We start from the raw sequence: 18,785 nt of genomic DNA on the forward strand, positions 1-18,785 counted from the left end.
TTTCACTTTCAGCAAGAACTCAGTAGAAAAATAACCCCCAACATTGTTCCTTCACTGAAACAGCATTAGGGCAGCTCTGAATGCCAAAGTGAATTGGGTTTTTCATTCAGTGACTTGGCAAGAAAAAAGGGAATTGCAGGGACATGAATGACGGGCACAGGAATAAGGAACTCAGTTATGTAAAATGTGTGACAGCTCAGACAACTCCATCAGAAATTAAAAAATATTTTAACTAATGGCTGGCTATCTCCAGCATAGTTTGGAGGTGGTTGCCACAAAATCATTATCAACAGCAAATACCAGCAGCAAAACAATCCTGAGGGCTTCTAGACTGTGCAGGTTTTGCTCTTTGGTCCTATAATTGCTGGTGCTTCCAACCAGAGCTGTACTGAAAGCACAAATTACCAAAGGAGACCTGATTTAATAATTGAGAGAGACAAGGAGCAGGGGGCCACTCTTATCTGGATACACAGGCTACATCATGAGGCTGCTCTGAACACCACAGCAGAGACTTGGCAGATCACAGAATCACAGAATGGTTTGGGTTGGAAGGGACCTTAAAGATCATCCAATTCCAATCCCCTGCCATAGGCAGGGACACCTTCCACCATCCCATCTTGCTCAGAGCCCCATCCAACCTGGCTTTGGACATTTCCAGAGACTGGGAAGCCACAGCTTCTCTGGGAAACCTCTGCCAGGGCCTCACGACCCTCACAGGACAGAAATTCTTCCAGTTGCAAGACACCCAATCTAAACCTGCACTCTGTCAGTGAGAAGCCATTCCCCCTGGGCCTGTCACTCCAGACCCTTGTCAAGAATCTCTCTCCATCTTTCTTGTGGGCTCCCTTCAGGGACAAGAAGGCCACAGTGAGGTCACCCCAAAGCCTGCTCTTCCCCAGGGAGAAGAAGATGATGATCTTTAAGGTCCCTTCCAACCCATTCTGTGATTCTCTGATCCCTTCTGGAGCAGAACACACCTTCAAGTGATATCACCAACCTGCTCAAATCAACAAAACACTGAATAACAGCAGCAGGAATTTCAAGCTGGGTCAAAGAATATCTAACCACTTAAGGCACCACAACCTTAGCTACAGCACACAAGGATGTGGTCAGATACCTTCTCAAACTTGCACACACCTTGCTCTTGGAACTCCTGAGTGGCACCAAATTCACTTCCTGTGCAATTCAAGTGGACCAAACTGCTCAAGGCATGCAGATATTCAGATGTTGTGGGTTTTATGCAGATAATAAAAATTCCTGGTCACTTACGTATGGAACTGGCTTCAGTGAGAGATAAAAATCAGAGCTGAGGATGCCACAGAGCAGGAGGGAAGGTGACAAACCCACAAATCTCTTCCTCAGCTCATCCCTACATCTGCACTCTTGGTACAGAAGCTGCTTATGGGATAACACATTCATGAGTCAGGAGAAGTTCAAGGATCGTATGGCCAACACTTCCAGCAGATGAGGCACTGCCTTGCTCCTTGCCAAGAGTGTGCTCCAGAGCAAGCTCTGAGCTCCTGAAATGGTATCCTGGTGAATATATTGCCAAGGGAGGTTCGTGTCATCTCCCCTAATTCACACTTTTTAACAACCACCTCAGCTCTCAATTGCTTGCAACAGAAATAAATGACATCTGGTTTTATCAGTACTCTCTCAACAATGGGGAACAAAATAATAGATGTTTTTACAGCAATAGAATTTCCCACAGAATAATAATTGAATGGCTGAGTTAGTTTTGCTAATATAAAATTACCAGCTCATGTATGTTTCTGGGGAAATACAGTGGTTTCAGGTGACAATCAGCCATCACTAAAACACTCTGAAGACCTCACCAAACTTTTCAGCACATTTAGGTCTACTCCACAAAGCTCTTGTGCATTAAAAAAATCCAAACTCACATCTATTTAGAACAAAAAGAAGCCCCTAAGAGGTACAGTGAAGCTGTTGAAGATGCTTCTGGCACAGGGATTCTGTTTCTTGACTGCCTCACTTATGCACCACACAACCAATTGCACAGACCTTGAAAGGTTTAGAAGAGATTACAGGAAGGGATTTTTGGCAGAGGTACTGAGCAGCCTCTCTCTGTGCACAGCACTAGGAGATTGCATCAACTCTCTAAATTATGGTCTTAAACCCCAGTATTTTAATATTGCCAGCGCAGATTTTTCAGTCTAATTAATCTGTGTGGGGGGGGGGTCTCAGAAAAGTCATTCAGCCCCTCCTTGCCTCAGTTCCCAGAGCTGTAAAGGAGAAGGAAACCTTGTCTCTCCCACGGGAGCTTGGTGAAGGTGACCTGCAGTGAGTGGAGACCCAAATCTGCCAAGTTCCACCCACCTGGGTGCCAGCTGGGATCCTTCTGGCACTGGGGCTGCTGTCTTTGTGACCCTGGGCCAGTATTTTCAATTGTGAAGCATCTAACAAAAGCCCTAAATTTAGGTGTCTACACCTAATGAACTTCTGCAAGGCTTAAGGGAGTTCTAAGGGTTGATCCAGCTGTCCACAGAGGAATGTGGTGACGTTCAGGGTGCCCCAGGTATCTCCTCCCACTGTTCTGGTAGGCAAAGGATTCCTGCAAGTTCTGTGCCATATCTGTGAGATCCACATGGATATCAGAGCTATCTTCAGGCTTCTCCAGTGGCACTGGACACCTCCCTATGTACATGCATCTGAACTGAGTCCTCTTTGCTTCTACACCCACCTTTTGTCAGCCTTGCCCACTTACTTGATCAGTTCTTTGAGGTAAGAACCTTCTCTCAATGTGCTTTTGTGACCAAGCATCAGTCTTGGTGGTGGGAGCCTGAACCAGCCCTGTCTCCAAAAATGCATTCCCAAGTAACTGCTAGGCCTAGAGAACTCAAAAACCTTCAGCTTTCATCTCAAAATCTGCTGTCTTTTCAACAGGTCTTGAATCTGTGCTATTTCAAAGTTGCACTTTGCACTGTGACTGGCAAGCAGAAGGGGCTTAATGTTGATTCCAAGCATCATCCAAAAACCTCCCAGAAATGGGCTTAAAATTATGTATTGATCAATTGGGTAATAACAACCTTTTTAAACGAAACGAAACGAAACGAAACGAAACGAAACGAAACGAAACGAAACGAAACGAAACGAAACAAAACAAAACAAAACAAAACAAAACAACCAAAAAATCACAAAAAACAAAACAAAAAACCAAACCAAAACAAAACAAACCCCAACAAACAACAAAAAAGCCCCACAAAACCACCTGAAAAAACCAAACCAATCAAAACCCAAACCTTAGGCATCATGGTAGCAACAAGGTTTTTATGCCAAGATCTTAGAGTGAGTGAGAAAAGGAGTGAGAAGCCAAATGAAAGAGAAGGTGATGAGCCTTCATTTAGACATGCAAGAGATGCCAGGAATATTGTTCTAGTCCTAGAGCTCTAACACAGAATGAACTTGATTGTCCAAGGGCTCCAACAGAAGCAGCCTGTGGATCTCCAAACCCAGACCTCATGGCATTTCCAATAAGCTGGAGCCACAGGTAGAGCACAGATTTAATTCCTGCTGTAATTAGTGCAGTACCCATGTAATGAGAGTACAGTGCTGATGACTGCAGCCTCTTGTTTTCCCGTACAAAATCAAGGGAATACAGATTTTCCATATACCTGTCTCTTGGTAATACTTGAATGTTTCAGTGCTTCTGAGAACTTTCCTCTTCCATTTCACTCCCACACAAACCCACCAACAGCAATGAGCTGAGAAATTAATTCTGACCAGCTGTTCCTGTTGAAGGGAGAGCACACAATAGAACTTGCCACTGAACATGAACTGCCAGTGGAGAAAGGATTATTTGTCCTTTTTTTGTTTTCCTCTAGTTTTTGATATTACTCCACTATGTGCACTCAGCTCATCAAGCATGCCAGTCATACCAGATGCTACTTCAGAAGCTGAAGAGAGACATTAAATGGTGCACAAACATTGTGCAGGCCACCTGCAAATGTCTGGGGTTCACACCTTAGGAAAGAGGATGGTCTTGTGATTGAAATGCTGATGTTGAAAGAAAATAATGTGCATTTTTAAAATCAATGCTCTGAATTACCACACCAACATCTGTTAGCCTCATGGGGATTGTGGAAGTCTAAGACAACTCTTCCTTTTTTTTTTTCTGTTTGCCTGGCCAATATGTATATCATTCTCCCTCTGCAAAGATGTGCCCACCAAATTAAACTTACTTGGATTCCTTTCATCCCCTTCTGTTCCTCCCCTACACCTGGAGAAATGCCCCCACAGAAATCAGTATGGCTCCTTTTCATCCTCAAACCTGTCACCCTAGTTATGCCTGCAAATCACTGATATGTGCTCAGCCAGACCATGATGTGCCCCCAACTCTTTTCACTTCACCTTTTATTCCCATTTTGCCTGCTCCTGCTGCACTCCTGCCATGCCTGCAAAGCACTGGATCGTGTCTAACATGCAGATTGCAGCCTCTGCAGACTCTGATTCCCTGTGCAGTGACTACCAAAGTATTTATGGCAGCAATAAAAATTGAGGATGCAAAATCCTCTTTCCTCCTCTAATGATCTGGTACATCTGCTCCCAGTGATCTGGAAGCCAAATAGAGCAGATATTTATAGGAGCCAGAAAATGAGCAGTTCGACTTTCCAACTTCCAATGGTGGATTTTGGAGCCAATAGGCAGCACAGAGTGTTCTGATCTCTGTCCTTTAAAGCAATTACTGTGTGGAGAACAGCTGACACCTTCCTGAAATTGCCTTATATTTACAATAGCTAAAAAGACTCAGTTTTTTCATGGTCCATCCTGAATCTCTGTGTGAAATAGAAGATTTTGCCTTCAGTTAGAGTAACTTGCGACAAAAGACATGACATGAGGCAACAAACTCCTCCACGCAGAAAAAAAAGGCAACATCTCTGCTGGGCAGGACTTGGCTGGATTTTATGTATTTCTCTCAAAGTGGTGAACACTGTTCAAATCCTCAAGGCCAGGTTTTGCTCAAGGGCTCTCAGTGATTTGTTCTAGTGGAAGGTGTCCCTGCCCAAGACAAGGGTTTGGAACTGGATCATCTTTAAGGTCCCTTCCAACCCAAACCATTTCAGGATTCTCTGAAAACAGTGTGGGTGATTCACTGGAGAAAAACTGCCATTCCTCCTCCATTTATTGCAGAAAAAGAATGTGATTGGGACTCCTCCAGTTCAGAATCCTTGGGCCTGTGGTGAATCAGTCAATAATAGAAGGGCCCTACACAGTCAATCAGATGCTGCAGAGCTGCATCAGAAAAGTGACGTGACTCCTTTGCAACTCCCCGAGGCATTATGAGGTTTAATTACTGTTTTATTCTTAGGGATCTTTACAAAAAGGCAATCTGTCCATGGCACAAACTGTTAATATCAGTGCTGCTGCTGGCAAGCACAATCCTGGTAAAGGTGACCATAAATGAGCCAGTGTAACATGCAGGAATTCCCTCTCCTCCTGTGTTCCATTTCCCTGCAACTACATGACATACTAGGGAAAGTTAACGTGGCCTACAGGCACAACTCTTGTCATAATTCCAGGCTACAGGCCAAATCCTTAGGGATGATGTGAGCTAGTACTTCAGCAGACTTCATCCTTCCTTTTTATCTTGACCACTGTGAGAAGTTTGGAACTGATCCATTTGGGACTGTACACACTCCTCTGGTTTGTGGGTTTGTCCTTGTTGGCCTGCAGTGCTTTGAGACACAATCTTCTACACACCAGTGTGGGAAAAACACAGTGATAGAGTATTGTCCTAGCTTGAAGGCAACAAACCACCCCTCTGAGAGGAAAACACTGATGTCTGCCACGGGAGACATGATGGAGCACAGAGCAGGCACTGACCTTGCAAAGAAAGCCTGGTTCTGAGGATGCAGGTCACATACCCCTGTCTCATCTGTTAAAAAAAAGGGAGGGTGTACAATTTATCTTCATCTGTTTTACAGCAGATGAAGGAAGCCTTTTAATGACTTTCTGTCAGGAGGAGATTTAGAAAATTAAAATATGATATAATGACTCTGAAGCAAGGCCCAAACTAATGATATAAAGAAAGCAGACAGAAGAAAAGAGGCCTCCTTTTGCAAAAAAAATGTCTACATGGCTCATGGGCTTCCTTAAGACTACAGAGATTGTGCACTGAAATTAGGATAGTTTGCTGAGCCCCAGGCTGATAGTTCCATCTCTGTGCTAAGTAGGTAAGGAAGAAGGTTTAAAGAGAGATTTGGAGGTTTCCTGCTGCCCCTTGCAAAAGCATCTCCAAAGGCACGAATTTAGGACTGTGCTGAGTGCCAGCACAGGCAGTCACTGGACTGGTTTGTGCAGTGCCAGAAGTGCCCTCCACACAGTTCACCAACAGATCCCTGTCACCTGCTCACAAAAATATTCACTCCAGGACCCCACGGCCTCACCTGCCCAGCCCCTTCCCCAGGAGCAATGTCTCAGCCAAAAGCAGCTGCCACCAGTGAGAGGTGACGAGAGAGGAGCCCCGTGTCCCCTCTGAGAGCTGGCAGTGGTACCCTGGGGAGCTGGGGACACCCCTCAGCACTGTGGGAGGGGTGCAGCAGGATTTCCACCCCAGGAATGGCAGCGATTTCTCAGAAAGAGGATAGACCAGCTGTGGCCCCAGATTAACAGAATAACCCAGCCCTCGGCGCTAGCAGGAAATCACTGCTGTTGGGGCCCTCATATCTCAGTTAAATGGATTAGCAGAGATATCCTGTAGATGCCAGGAAAATATTCATTCTCTCTGAGCTACCTGGAAATCAGCCATAGATGCCAGGGTTCAGCTGTGGACCAGGGACTTAGGCCAGTTATTTTATTACCTGATTTTGGGTTTTTTTGCCATATAGCCATGAGCTTTTAGCCATGACTCAGGCATCACAGTCTCCTCTTCTATACTTGGGAACATTTAACAGCTGCAAGAAATCCGTTTAAAAAGTTGATTTAGCAATAGAATCATAGTTTCTCTTGGATTCTAGGATCACTGGGTCCAGCTCCTGGCCCTGTACAGAGCGTTGTCCAAATGCTCCTGCAGCTCTGGCAGCCTTGGGGCCATGACCATTCCCTGGGGAGCCTGGGCAGTGCCCCACACCCTCTGGGGGAAGAAAATTTCCTGATATCCACCTTAACCCTCCCCTGACACAGCTCCAGCCGTTCCCTGGGTCCTGTCCCTGGTCACACAGAGCAGAGCTCAGGGCCTGCCCCTCCTCTTCCTCTCCTGAGGAAGCTGCAGAACTGCTGTGAGGTCTCACTCAGGATGCCCTGCAACTGCATCATTGTGCTGAATGATTTTTTTTTTTTCCACGGTGGATCATGAGAGGGAATGTTGGAGAAATGTTGGCAGTATTTGTACCAAAATACATCCCCTGGACAGGACTGGCAAGTGTAAATCATAGAATGGCCTGGGTTGGAAATGAGCTTAAAGATCACGCAGTTCCAACAGCCCAAGATCCAAGAGAGGACCTAAAGATGCTTAAGCACAAGATGATGCATCTTAAAATAATGCATTCACTTCCAATATGATGTTCTGATTTGAATGCCACGCTCAACAGAATTTTACCCTCTGCTGCCATCACTTCTTCCATGGTCTTTGTTCACACAGCGATTTTGATGATCTTAAGCTTTCCTCCACAGCTCTTTAGTCCCCAGATATACAGCATTTCATTTGAGCTCTTCTGAAGCTTTTCAAATTTGCCTGCTTCTCCACCAAAATGCAGTGACCTGTGACCAAATCCCATTTTCCAATTAAAAAAACCTAAGGGGGAAAAAACCTCCAATCACTTCTGACTCTTCTCCATTTTTTTCTTCTTTTTTACATATAGTACTCCTCTCCACAGTGTTAACACCCCTAAAAATGTAGTAAAATGCTGAGATTTTTAGAAGTATAAGTTTGCATCATATTTATCTCAGAAATTAGGAGTTTGAGAGTATTATTAGTAATCTGAGTGAAAAAACTGTAATTAAATAAAAATCAACAACAAAACAGAAAACCAAAACCAAATCACCAAACAACCCATTGTGGGAATTGCTTAGTCACTGCCTTGTACTTTGTGCAAAACAAATAAATTTGTGCTGAGTAAATCAAATGTTAAATGCTGCGAGATCAGCCCTGGCAGGAGGAAATGCTCCTTTTGCAAGGGCTGAAAGGAGGATGCTCCTGGACAAGTCTCACCTGAATCTGTCAGGGAGGTGACAGCTTTGAGATGGACTGGCAGAGTCTTGTGTCCACACAGACCTGGCAGAAAAAGGGGTGGTAAGGCTGGAGCCCAGGCAGGGGTGGGGTGGCACGGTTGTACCCTGCCAGACTCACAACATTCTACCTCTTTTAGGTACTGCAATTAATTAATTAATTGACCAAGACTAGGGCTATGCACCCTGTGATTTTCTCTTTTTTTTAAACCTGGTTTACTTTCTCTCTCTCTCTCTCCTTTTTTTTTTTTTTTTTTTTTTTTTCAGATTAACAGAGAATTATCACTGACATCTCTGACCTCTGCTGAATTTCCATTTCCCTCAGGTGAGCCAACTACAAGGCCAAATCTATAAACAGAAAGCATTATGTAATTTATTAAGGCTGGAATTCAATACCATCAGTAACTGTTACAGTTAGGATGGATCCTAAGCTAGATTTTTTTTTTTAAATTTCTACCACTAGAGGCCTGTAATGTGCTGCACATTTGGAAAAATCCACATTATGTCAGTGGCAGGAGAGTATCATGAGTACAAATTTGCACCATGATTGTAAGGAAGTTTCTACATATTTAATTTCAGCTTCTGAAGACACCTTTCTGCCAATGGCAGAACAAGTTCAAATAAGGAACTTTTTAGCAGTTTAATAAGAGAAAACACTTAAAAAGCAAATCATTTAATATTTATAGACATGAGCAACTTTCCTCAGCTCTCTTTAAAACCCATGGACTGATCTATTGTGTAATATTGCTTAGATTGAGATTTATGGAACAGAAACCCAGCCAGCTGGTTTCAAGTTATGAATAAATAGAAATTTAGGAATAAATATTCACATCTAGCATGTTTATGCATTTGTTTTGATAGTGTAGCACATCTGACATCTTCACTGGTGTTGGTGGTCTGGAAAAAGTACCTCATCTGTGCATGAAAGCTTCATGCTTTTAGAGAAATACTTTTTTATTCTAAAGTTGCTATAAGAGATGGATTTTTCTGAAAGAGTAGTCCTGTTTGTATCATGTTGGGGGGCTTGGTTTGGTTTGTTTATGTCTTCTTGATTTGGCCACCTGATCACCCTGCTTTGCTCTGATAGGCAAATTTCCTGCACATACAGAGACAACTTTCTGTGGATTTCAGAGTAACCCCTGAGATCTGTCTGTAAGTGAATTTCTGTGGGTAAAATCAAGCAGAGCACTCAGACTGGTGGTTTTCTACTCCTGACATCCCCCCACTCCAGGGGGATGTAGTTGCTCTCTTACAAGCTGGCCATAGGTCCATGGGCAGAGCCCCTGACATTTCACAATATTCATTTCAGAGCTGCTGCCTCATCCTGAGGAGCACATTTCTTCACAAGTCACCACACAGCTCTCACTGGAGGTGTTTGCAGAGGAAGGCAAGAGGTGGCAGCAGAAATTGCTTCCTGGGATAAGACTCATCTCACCTAAGTTTACCCACCTGAAAGTTAGATGTCTTTAGCAAACCCACAGACCCTGGAGACAAACCAGTGTTGTTGGGAGGTGAGTCATCGTGCCTGTCAGCTCTACCATGAATCACCAGTTAGCAGTGCCTTGGTTTTGTACTGACAAAATAAAGAGCCCAGAAGAGCCCAGACAATTAACTGAGACTTTATGTCTGAGTGTCATCGTTCAAACAAGGGGAAATATCCCTTTTGCTGCCCCCAGTGCTGGGCATTGATGGCAGTATTGGAAATATGAAGCTGTGAAGTTCTTGGCTGAGAGCTCTGTGAGGTAATTTCTCTGTGTGGGACATGAAGCAGCAAAGCAAAGAACTGGAGATGCTTTGATTTGCTGGTGCTGCCTCCCCCAGTGCTGGGAGTGCTAAGAGACTACATAAAACATGAGGGAGTCAGACTTAGCCAGGGCCCTGTGGCCAGTCCTCTGAGAGCCACTGCTGGCACAGGAGGTGCTGTGCCTTCCTGCCCTGCCCTTCCCTTGCTGGGGCACTGCCAGCCTCCTTCTCTGAGCCCAGAACTGGGATCACTGCAGAGCCTGAGCTCACAAGGCAGCCAAAAAGCAAGGGGAGGAGGCGTTTTGGAGGTGGAAACGCTTCCCTTGCCACCCAAGCCAAAGCCTGAAGGTGACTCATCCTCCTCTGCACTCTCTCTCGCACAGCTCCTTCGTGCGCTGTTCTTCCCTTCCTTCCCCTTCCTCTCCCTCCCCATAGAGGTGATCCAAAAAGCCCTTCCTTCCCCAGAAACTGCTCTTTTTTTTTTTTTTTTTTGCTTGGTCACTGGTGTACCCAGCCCTGTTTTTATGCCTTGCTTCAGGCACTGCACGAGTCTTTAGGCATTTGTGGCAGAACAGGGCAGCAAATCTGACACACTTGGTGGAATAAGCATTCCAAGTCAGGGGCTCAGCAGATATAAACTCATGTGGCTCCAGAGAAAATAGGACCCTCAGTCCTCACTCTGTCTCTTGGGACAGAAAACACAAAATGCCTCCAGTGAAGACTTTGAAAGCAGACTGGTTCAAACTGGGCACAGCTTTGCTGATTTTTAAAACTGTGCTGCTTCTAATTCACACCAGCATGGGAGTGTTCGATAACAGCCTTATTGTGCGCTTCAGCGCCCAGCAGAACCCATCTTCCCACCCACAGAAAGGAGGTGTCTGCTAAAATTAAACGTCATCCTCGCCAGCATTGTAGCACGCTGAATTTTCCTGCTGAAATGGGGCATGTGGAAGAGCTGATAAACAAATTGTCCGGGCTGAGGCTTCAAACAGGGCAAGGCAGTAAAGCAGAGTTATGCTGCCTCTCCCCAGCTGTAGAATTGGGGCTGTAGCTCTCTGGAACAGAGACCATCTGAGCCTCGGGGTCCCTGACATACTCATCCTAACAAAGGAGAGGACTCGGTGACCTTGGGAAGCTGATCAGCTTCTCCCTCTAGGAAACTCTCACCATGGGAAGCCAGCATTCCCTTTCTGGGGTTGTTAAAGGATGCACGCACCCCTGGACTCATCAGGGGAGGGCTTGCCTCCTCTCTTTCTCAAGGCTACATCAGTAAGCTGATGCAAACGTTTCAAAAAACTACATGGGAAGTACAGAAGCATCCATCTCGTCCTCACATGAGTCCTTCAGCCTGGCTGAGGCTGCCCTTTAGGCAAAGAGCTTAGCTTTGCACACAGCAGACAGGCTGCCCCAGGTGGCTGAGCAGGTGTGGCTGCTCTGATGTCAGGGGACACCAGCTGGGCTCAGCTCAGGCCTTTCTCCTGGGCCCATACCTTTCACAGGACACCAGGGCTGTACTGCTGCACTTGAAGCAGTCACTCAACTCCTGTAATTAATCAAAAGCAAAAATGAACCTTCTGGCAAAGGAGGCAGAACAACTCAGTGTGACTCCACTGCAAATTGTTCTCCTCCCTCAAAAAATATGGGGAACCATCAGAAAAAAAGGAGGTGACAACAATCCAGCAACCAGGGCTGGGGATGAGATCCACTCCCCAAATCTCATATTCAGCACCAGCTCTCCAATGAGCAGCTTGCTTTATCCCTTCTGGAAAGTCCTTACCTTCTCATGCACGATGGATATTCACACCAATATCCTTTAGACAAGCTCAAACACCACAGACGTATGTACAATATCACCTTCTCTGAACCTGTTACACCTTCTTTGGGAGGGCAGGTGTTCCTCCTGTCCCACTGGAGACTGCAAGCTTAAGCATTTGTGCTCTGCAGACTTCCCCTCATTCCTCAGTCTGTCTACAACACACCAAGAATTTAACACTGAATTTATGAGTGGTTTCTAAATTAGGATTTTAACAAAGATGATGACAACACCTGCACTCACAGAATCCCAGAATCCTCGGATGGGTCAGGCTGGAAGGGACCACAGTGGTGTCATCTGGTCCCACCTCCCTGCTCCAGCAGGGCCATCCCAGAGCACAGGGCACAGGATTTTGTCCAGAGGGGTCTGGAATATCCCCGGGGAGGAGACTCCACTCCCTCTCTGGACAATCTGTTCTGGGCTCGGTCCCTGCCCAGGGAAGAAGTTCTGCCTCATGTCCAGGTGGAACCTCCTGGGCATCAGTCCCTGCCCGTTCCTCTGGTGCCATTGCTGGGCCCCAGGGAGCAGAGCCTGGGCCCTGCTCGGAGCCCTCCCTGCACACAGGGACACCCAGGGATGAGGTGTGGGTTGGAAAGGGCCTTTAAGGTCATCCAGTTCCAACCCCTTGCCAGAGCAGGGACACCTTCCACTATCCCAGATTGCTCAGAGCCCCATCCATACCTGGCCTTGGACACTTGCAGGGATGGGGCAGCCCCAGCTGCTCTGGGCAACCTGTGCCAGGACCTCACCACCCTCACAGAGAACAATTTCTTCCAAATGACCAATTTAACCCTGCTCTCTGTCAGTGTGAAGCCCTTGTCCCTTGTCCTGTCACTCCAGGCCCTTGTCAAGAGCCTCTCTCCATCTTTCCTGTGGGCTCCCTTCAGGCACTGCAAGGCCACAATTCAGTCACCCCAAAGCCTTCTCCTCTCCAGGCTGAACAAACCCAATTCCCTCAGCCTTTCCTCCCAGCAGAGCTGCTCCATCCCTCTGCTGCCCTTGGTGTCCCAGCTCTGGCTCCAGCAGCTCCCTGTCCCTCCTGTGCTGGGCCCAGGGCTGCAGGGAGCTCTGCAGGAGGGGCTGAGCAGAGAGGGGCAGAATCCCCTCCCTGTGACCTGCTGGAGTCCATGCAATAAAACATATGGATATGGAAAAAATGCCAAGCTTCCTTTCCCCCCCTCATTTTAATTTCTTAGCTTATGGATATAACTAAGCTTATGGATATAATTCTCCTTCAGCTGATGGAAGTTCTGCTACTACCAGCATTCTGTTCAGCACACACACTCAGATGGGGTACAGCTACTGGATACATAAAAGAGATGCTCTGCATGCAAACACAGCTTCTGTCTTTTCTGGGAATGGAAGCCTGCACAGGGAAGTGACAGCACTCCCCCCACAGTGGCATCTTCCTGTTTCCATCCGGGAGCAGGGTGGGAAGCAGAGACTGAGCATCCTGCTCCCAGCATCCCGCTGCCAGCCCACTCAGCAAAGCCACTGAGGCAAAAGGTTTGGATGCAGGAGAAGGGGAAGGCAGGGATTGAAAGCCCTTCTGGCTTTCAGAACTAAACACCAGATTTAGAGCTCATGAGCAGCTTGTGCGTTTGGTTTGAGCCAGGTGCTGGGTCAGCAGCCTCCGCAGTGCTGTCAATGCCTTTCACTCCCGACCTGCAGTTCCTTAACACCTTGGCAGGTGGGGACTGCTCTGGCATCCACCTCACTCCAAATCTGCTGCCCACACCCCCAGGGAACAGCCGTGGCCTTTGGGACCCTCATTCCCTCTTTTTTCCCTATATACAGAGAAGACCATGACTGCAAGAATGGAATAGAACAGAACATAACAAAATATTTCACTTGGAAGGCACCCACAGTAATTGTCCAGTCCAGCAGCCTTCAGGCCTGATCAAAGGTTAAGGACATTGTCCAAATACTCCTCAAACAATGACAGACCTGGGGCACTGACCACCCCTTCAGGAAGCCTGGTCCATTGTCTCACCACTCTCTTGGTAACGAAATGCTTCCCAATGTCTAGTCTAAAACTCACACTGCAGAGACAGACAACTGGGAAAATGAAGGATACATGTCCCCAGAAACCTCTCTCTGAAAAACAGACTTGAAGATTTGAGCTACAGCTGCTGTTGTGCCATCATTTATGCTGATATTTTTTGTTGTGATCAACTATCAAATTCAGGTAAGGAAACTCCCAAGTAAAGGCTAAATGAAGACCGGCAAATTCTCATATTTCCTTTCTTTTTTCATATGTGCATATTTGAGGGGAAGATGGCATAGAAATTACTTTTCTTTCCTTTCAGCCTTTTTACCAGTCTGGGATTTCTGCCACTTGACTAAGTTGACTTAGAATTTTTTTCTATAATAAAAAGGATTTAGTTGAAGCTGCTCTAGTGAGCTAGGCATGAGGATCTAGAAATGAAAGACTGGCTGTTCCTGTGAAAGCTGTTATTACTTCACTATCTGACCCTGATTGTGCTGGCCCTCAATTTCTTGTAAGAAATTACAGTAAATGACATCCAGTCCTCATGGATTTCTGCCTATCAGTGTCTGAGAAGAGACCTGCTGCACTTACAAACCAAAATTAAGTCTGTCCCTCTCCGAAAATAATAACCCCCCTAAAATACTGGACATCAAGATCTTCTGGGACTTCCATGCATTTGTAGAGGATGTGTCTATGCTGAGAGGGAATCCTGCCTGTTGTTGCCATCTCAAACACACAGGAAACATTTCTTTTGAGGATATGAACCCTTCTGTTGCAATTCTCCACGCATACGAGGTGGCAGGATTTTCTCTAAGATGAAATTAAAGTCCTTGCATGCCCCCACACTGATCTATCCTTCAGGATTCCCATAAGGACTTGGAGCAGCTTATTTGTCATTTGTTATTCAAACTCAAGGGGATTTTTAATGTGAAAAAAGCCCTTTGAATGAGACAGTTGAGTGCATCCAGTGAGGGTTGCTGTAAGATGCAGACTGACAGTACAGCTGATATTTGGTTCCAGAACTTTGACCCAAAGACTGACAAATTTTTATAGCATTTTTTTTAAATTCTATGAAAAGCCAGAGGGGGAGGAAAATTGCTCTTTTAAAATCTTCTGCATGCTGCCACAGTGCCCAGAGTGAGAGACTCGCCAATATTTATGACTCCAGGGTCAGCACTGCTAATTGAGTTAATTGAGGCTGTGCTGATTTGCACTGTCAGAGAACATGACCCCAAAACATTGCATTTAAATTCATTTTCCCCATGCTTCCAGAGTTCTAGAGAGAGACAAACTGCCTCCCCCTCAAGAGTCACAGGGTAGGGGGGTGTATAAAATAAGAGAAGAGCTGTTTGACTTTCCCTGTACTATTAGGGGCAGAGAATGAGGAGGGAATATAGATGGAGAGATTTTGTTTGTCAAGGATGAGCAGGAAGGGGATGGAGATCTGCTGATGCTGACAGTATTTCCATGATCTCCATCTCCCCCCTGAATCATCCCACTAATCCCACCCCTGCCAAGGCACCTTTTTTCCCAAATGGAGCCCTTTGGGACTCCGCTGTGGTTTCTGTGCCAGAGCAGAAGTCACACGCCAGTTCTGCTGTAGCAAGCAGGGATCCTCTTTGCTGTGCATCTCTCCAGGACCCAACCCAGCAACTCTGACAGTTTGTCCCTAGAGTCTGACCACCTCCTGCCCTGCCTCAGCCACAGAACCTTCTGGCCATCCCACTTTGGGCTTGCTGGCTGCCCATCCCTCCAGCTGCTCTGCATCAAAACCAGTTTGTGCCATACACGGAGCCCTGTAATCCAGGTGAACTCTGGTTCACCCTGCCACTGCTATCTGCTTACACCTCAGCTGCCTCCTCCAAATGATGGCTGCTGACCTGGTAATTTAAGCCTGGTCTCCCTTCACATGATTATATCATTCCTAGAAACTGCAGCTGGCTTTGTCATGGAGCAGGTCCTCTGTGCAGCTCCAAGGGCTCTTTCTAGGATGCTGTGGTGATCCTCACAAACTCCCTTCTACTCCAGGTGTCATCTGAGGCATCACCAAATGTCACCTGGCTTGGATGCAGAGTGCTGTGCACACCATGGAATTTCTGAGTTCCCATACCCATAAACCACTTGCTCATTCCTCTTGCTGGCTGTTGTTCATGAGAAGCATGGAAACTGCAAGCCACAATTACAAGCATTATAAGCTCCTCTCCTTATGTGATTTCCATGAAAAGAGCATGGGAGAACTTCCAGTGGGAGGTGTCCCTGCTCATGGCATGGGGGGCTGGGACAAAATGATCTTTAAGGTCCCATCCAGCCCAAACCAATCCATGAGCTTTGTGATCTTTGGGGCAAAACCTTTTGGTCACAGGAAAGAGCTGTCTCCTTCTCTGCAGAAACTGAGGTGCAGGACACTTTCCCCTTTTCAAGGGAAGATGGACGTTTGTGGAGCCAGAGGTATGTAATGGACAAGGGATTTTCCACCCCTCAGCCCCTGGAATGAGCTCTGCTGAGAGAGGCCAACTTGAACTGCTGCCTGAATGCTACAGAAACAAACTGGCCAAGCTGGCAGCTGCTGACCCATCGGTAGTCACACTCCCAGAATGGCCATCAGCTGCCACTTTGACAGGAATCCAGCATTGTTTGGTGGCATTTACCTCAGGGGACAGATATTTCCCCGCATCAGGGAGACCAATTTAAGCTTTCAGAACTGTGTCTGTATGTTTATTGCTTTCTTTTGCATCCAAGAATTATTCCTGTCACAGCTCAGACTCTGACTCAACTCAATTAGCATAGGAAAGGTCATCTCACAAAAAGGTATATGAAGGACAGGAAGTCTTACACCATTTCCTTCCCTTCCTTACTCCAGAAGGCAAAGTCTAAACATTTTTATGCTCGTGCCTGGCTCTGGTCCTGTGCAGGGCCAGGAGTTGGACTTGATGATCCTTGTGAGTCTCTTGTAACTCAGGATATTCCGAGATTCTGTGAGATGACATTATGTTAGTGATGACTGTTCAATTTTACCTTTATCTGTAGCCAGCAGAGAAACCTTCCAAAATACTGCTTCTGCTCTTTTTCTATGTCTGTGAAATATGTTTGAGAAAGAGTGGAAACCACTGAATTAGCTGGGAATGCTGGCCCTCAGGCAGTGTGCTCCTGGACAGATCAAATTTAGTAATGTGTATTTAATAGTATGTCATTAAGATGATGTCAAGTTGGTTTCACCCTCATAAATCACACATCTCACTTCGTGACCCAACTGGATTGTTCCAATTTTGTTTCAATAATATTTCATGGACTAGGCCAAGTTAACAGGCTAATTTTCATGCAGTTCATGCCTACAAGTACAGCTTTGCCTGATATTTCTATGTCTCATGCAGCAACTCCCAGATTCTTTTTGAGATGGTAAAAGGGAGGTAACTATAATCCATAGTTATCTGTGTTTCTGCTAACGACAAAAATCATCATGGATTTGCTGTCTATAGAGCACCTGATCATCCTTCCTGGAACAAAAGTGCTGTAGAAATGTTCCACCTCATTATTCAAGGATTTAGTCCAGCATTAAAAACTAACTTCTGGCTGGGAAAACTCACTCTTAATATCCAATCTAAAGCTGCTCTCTGTCAGTGTGAAGCCATTCCGCCTTGTCCTGTCACTCCAGGCCCTTGTCAAGAGTCTCTTCATCTTTCCTATGGGCTCCCTTCAGGTGCTGGAAGGCTGCAAGTTGTGTGGATGTTGAGGGCTGCAAAAGGACAGTGGAAGAGAACCAGACATGTAATTTTGCAGGCACAGCCTCAATCCACTGGTTTCCACACCATGACGTTGATAGCTAGTGAATGCAACAATCCTCCAGGGTCCTGGCTCTGGGAAACTGGAGCTGACCCTCACTGTTTGGTCCAGCATGCCAAAGCTCACACAGCCCCATTTTTCACTGCCCCCTTCCCCTAGAAACCAGGGGTTTCTAATGGCCTGAGCAACACATTGCACAGTTTCTGCCCTTTGTTCCCTACAGGGACTGGTGTTAATCTGGTGGTTCTCAGTCTCTGCTAGTGCCTGTCCTCTGCCTTAAAGATAATCTCGATGCACATTTCAAGAATTGCTCCTGCAGTGCAAGTTATTCCAGCAGATTCCATCATGAGAGAGGAACCACTGAGAACAGAACGAAGCCGGTGGGAGGCATTGCCTGGAGAAAGTCCAGGAGCAGAGCAGCAGACCCAGGAAGGAGAAAGCTGCAGACAGCCTAGAGAGCAGAGCCAGAGGCAATCTGTGTGTGGCAGCATCGTGCACCTCCACAGGAACGTGTGCTGGGGTCAGGGACTGACATCTGAGACACAGCACAGCAGTGCTTGGAAGCACAGGGTCTCTCTCCTCTGTGCTGGCTTTCCTCCACTGCCTCATCTCATGATCATGGTTACATCCAGAAGCTACCAGCAACACCTTCCCCCCAGAACACCATTTTTGCTCCTGTTTCCACCAGCACTCCCCTGGATTTCAGCAAGACTGCTGAAAGGAGAGAGACAACCACTGGAAATTATTGTCCTTGGTGGTCTGGGGGTGCAGCTTATCCTGTGTGTAAGCACAGCCAGCTTGTACTCACAGCAACCCACGGTTCCCCTGGGGCTAAACCCCCTCTCAGTGTCTGCTGAGCTGGTGCTCACCTATAGCTCAGGATCAGATGGAGGTGTGGGGGTGGTGACACACACTTGGAGGCACTTCCAGTCACAAACATCCAAAAGAAAATTCGCAGAGGAGCCACCTGAAGCAGAGCAGTCACTACAAATGCCACCTCCCTGCCATCATGGGCATGTTCAAAGCATGGGGGTTTCCACAGGTCAGGGACACAGCAGCAAAAACAAGGCAAAGATAATCTGCTGGGTATTAGTGGAAGGATATGGGTAATAAAAGGTCAGCTAGTTCAGGAAAAGCCCCTTTGATGTTTCAGATCTGCCTGACATCTGAGAAGTCTGCTGCCTTCCAGAGCTGGCAGCAGGAGCTACTGTTTTTCTCAGGCTCTTTTCTCCGTGCCTGTGGCAAGCAAAGCAAGGACATATTCAGCAGTGCCTG

The sequence above is a fragment of the Prinia subflava genome, chromosome 4 (genome assembly GCF_021018805.1).
Source record: "Prinia subflava isolate CZ2003 ecotype Zambia chromosome 4, Cam_Psub_1.2, whole genome shotgun sequence".
NCBI lineage: Eukaryota > Metazoa > Chordata > Aves > Passeriformes > Cisticolidae > Prinia > Prinia subflava.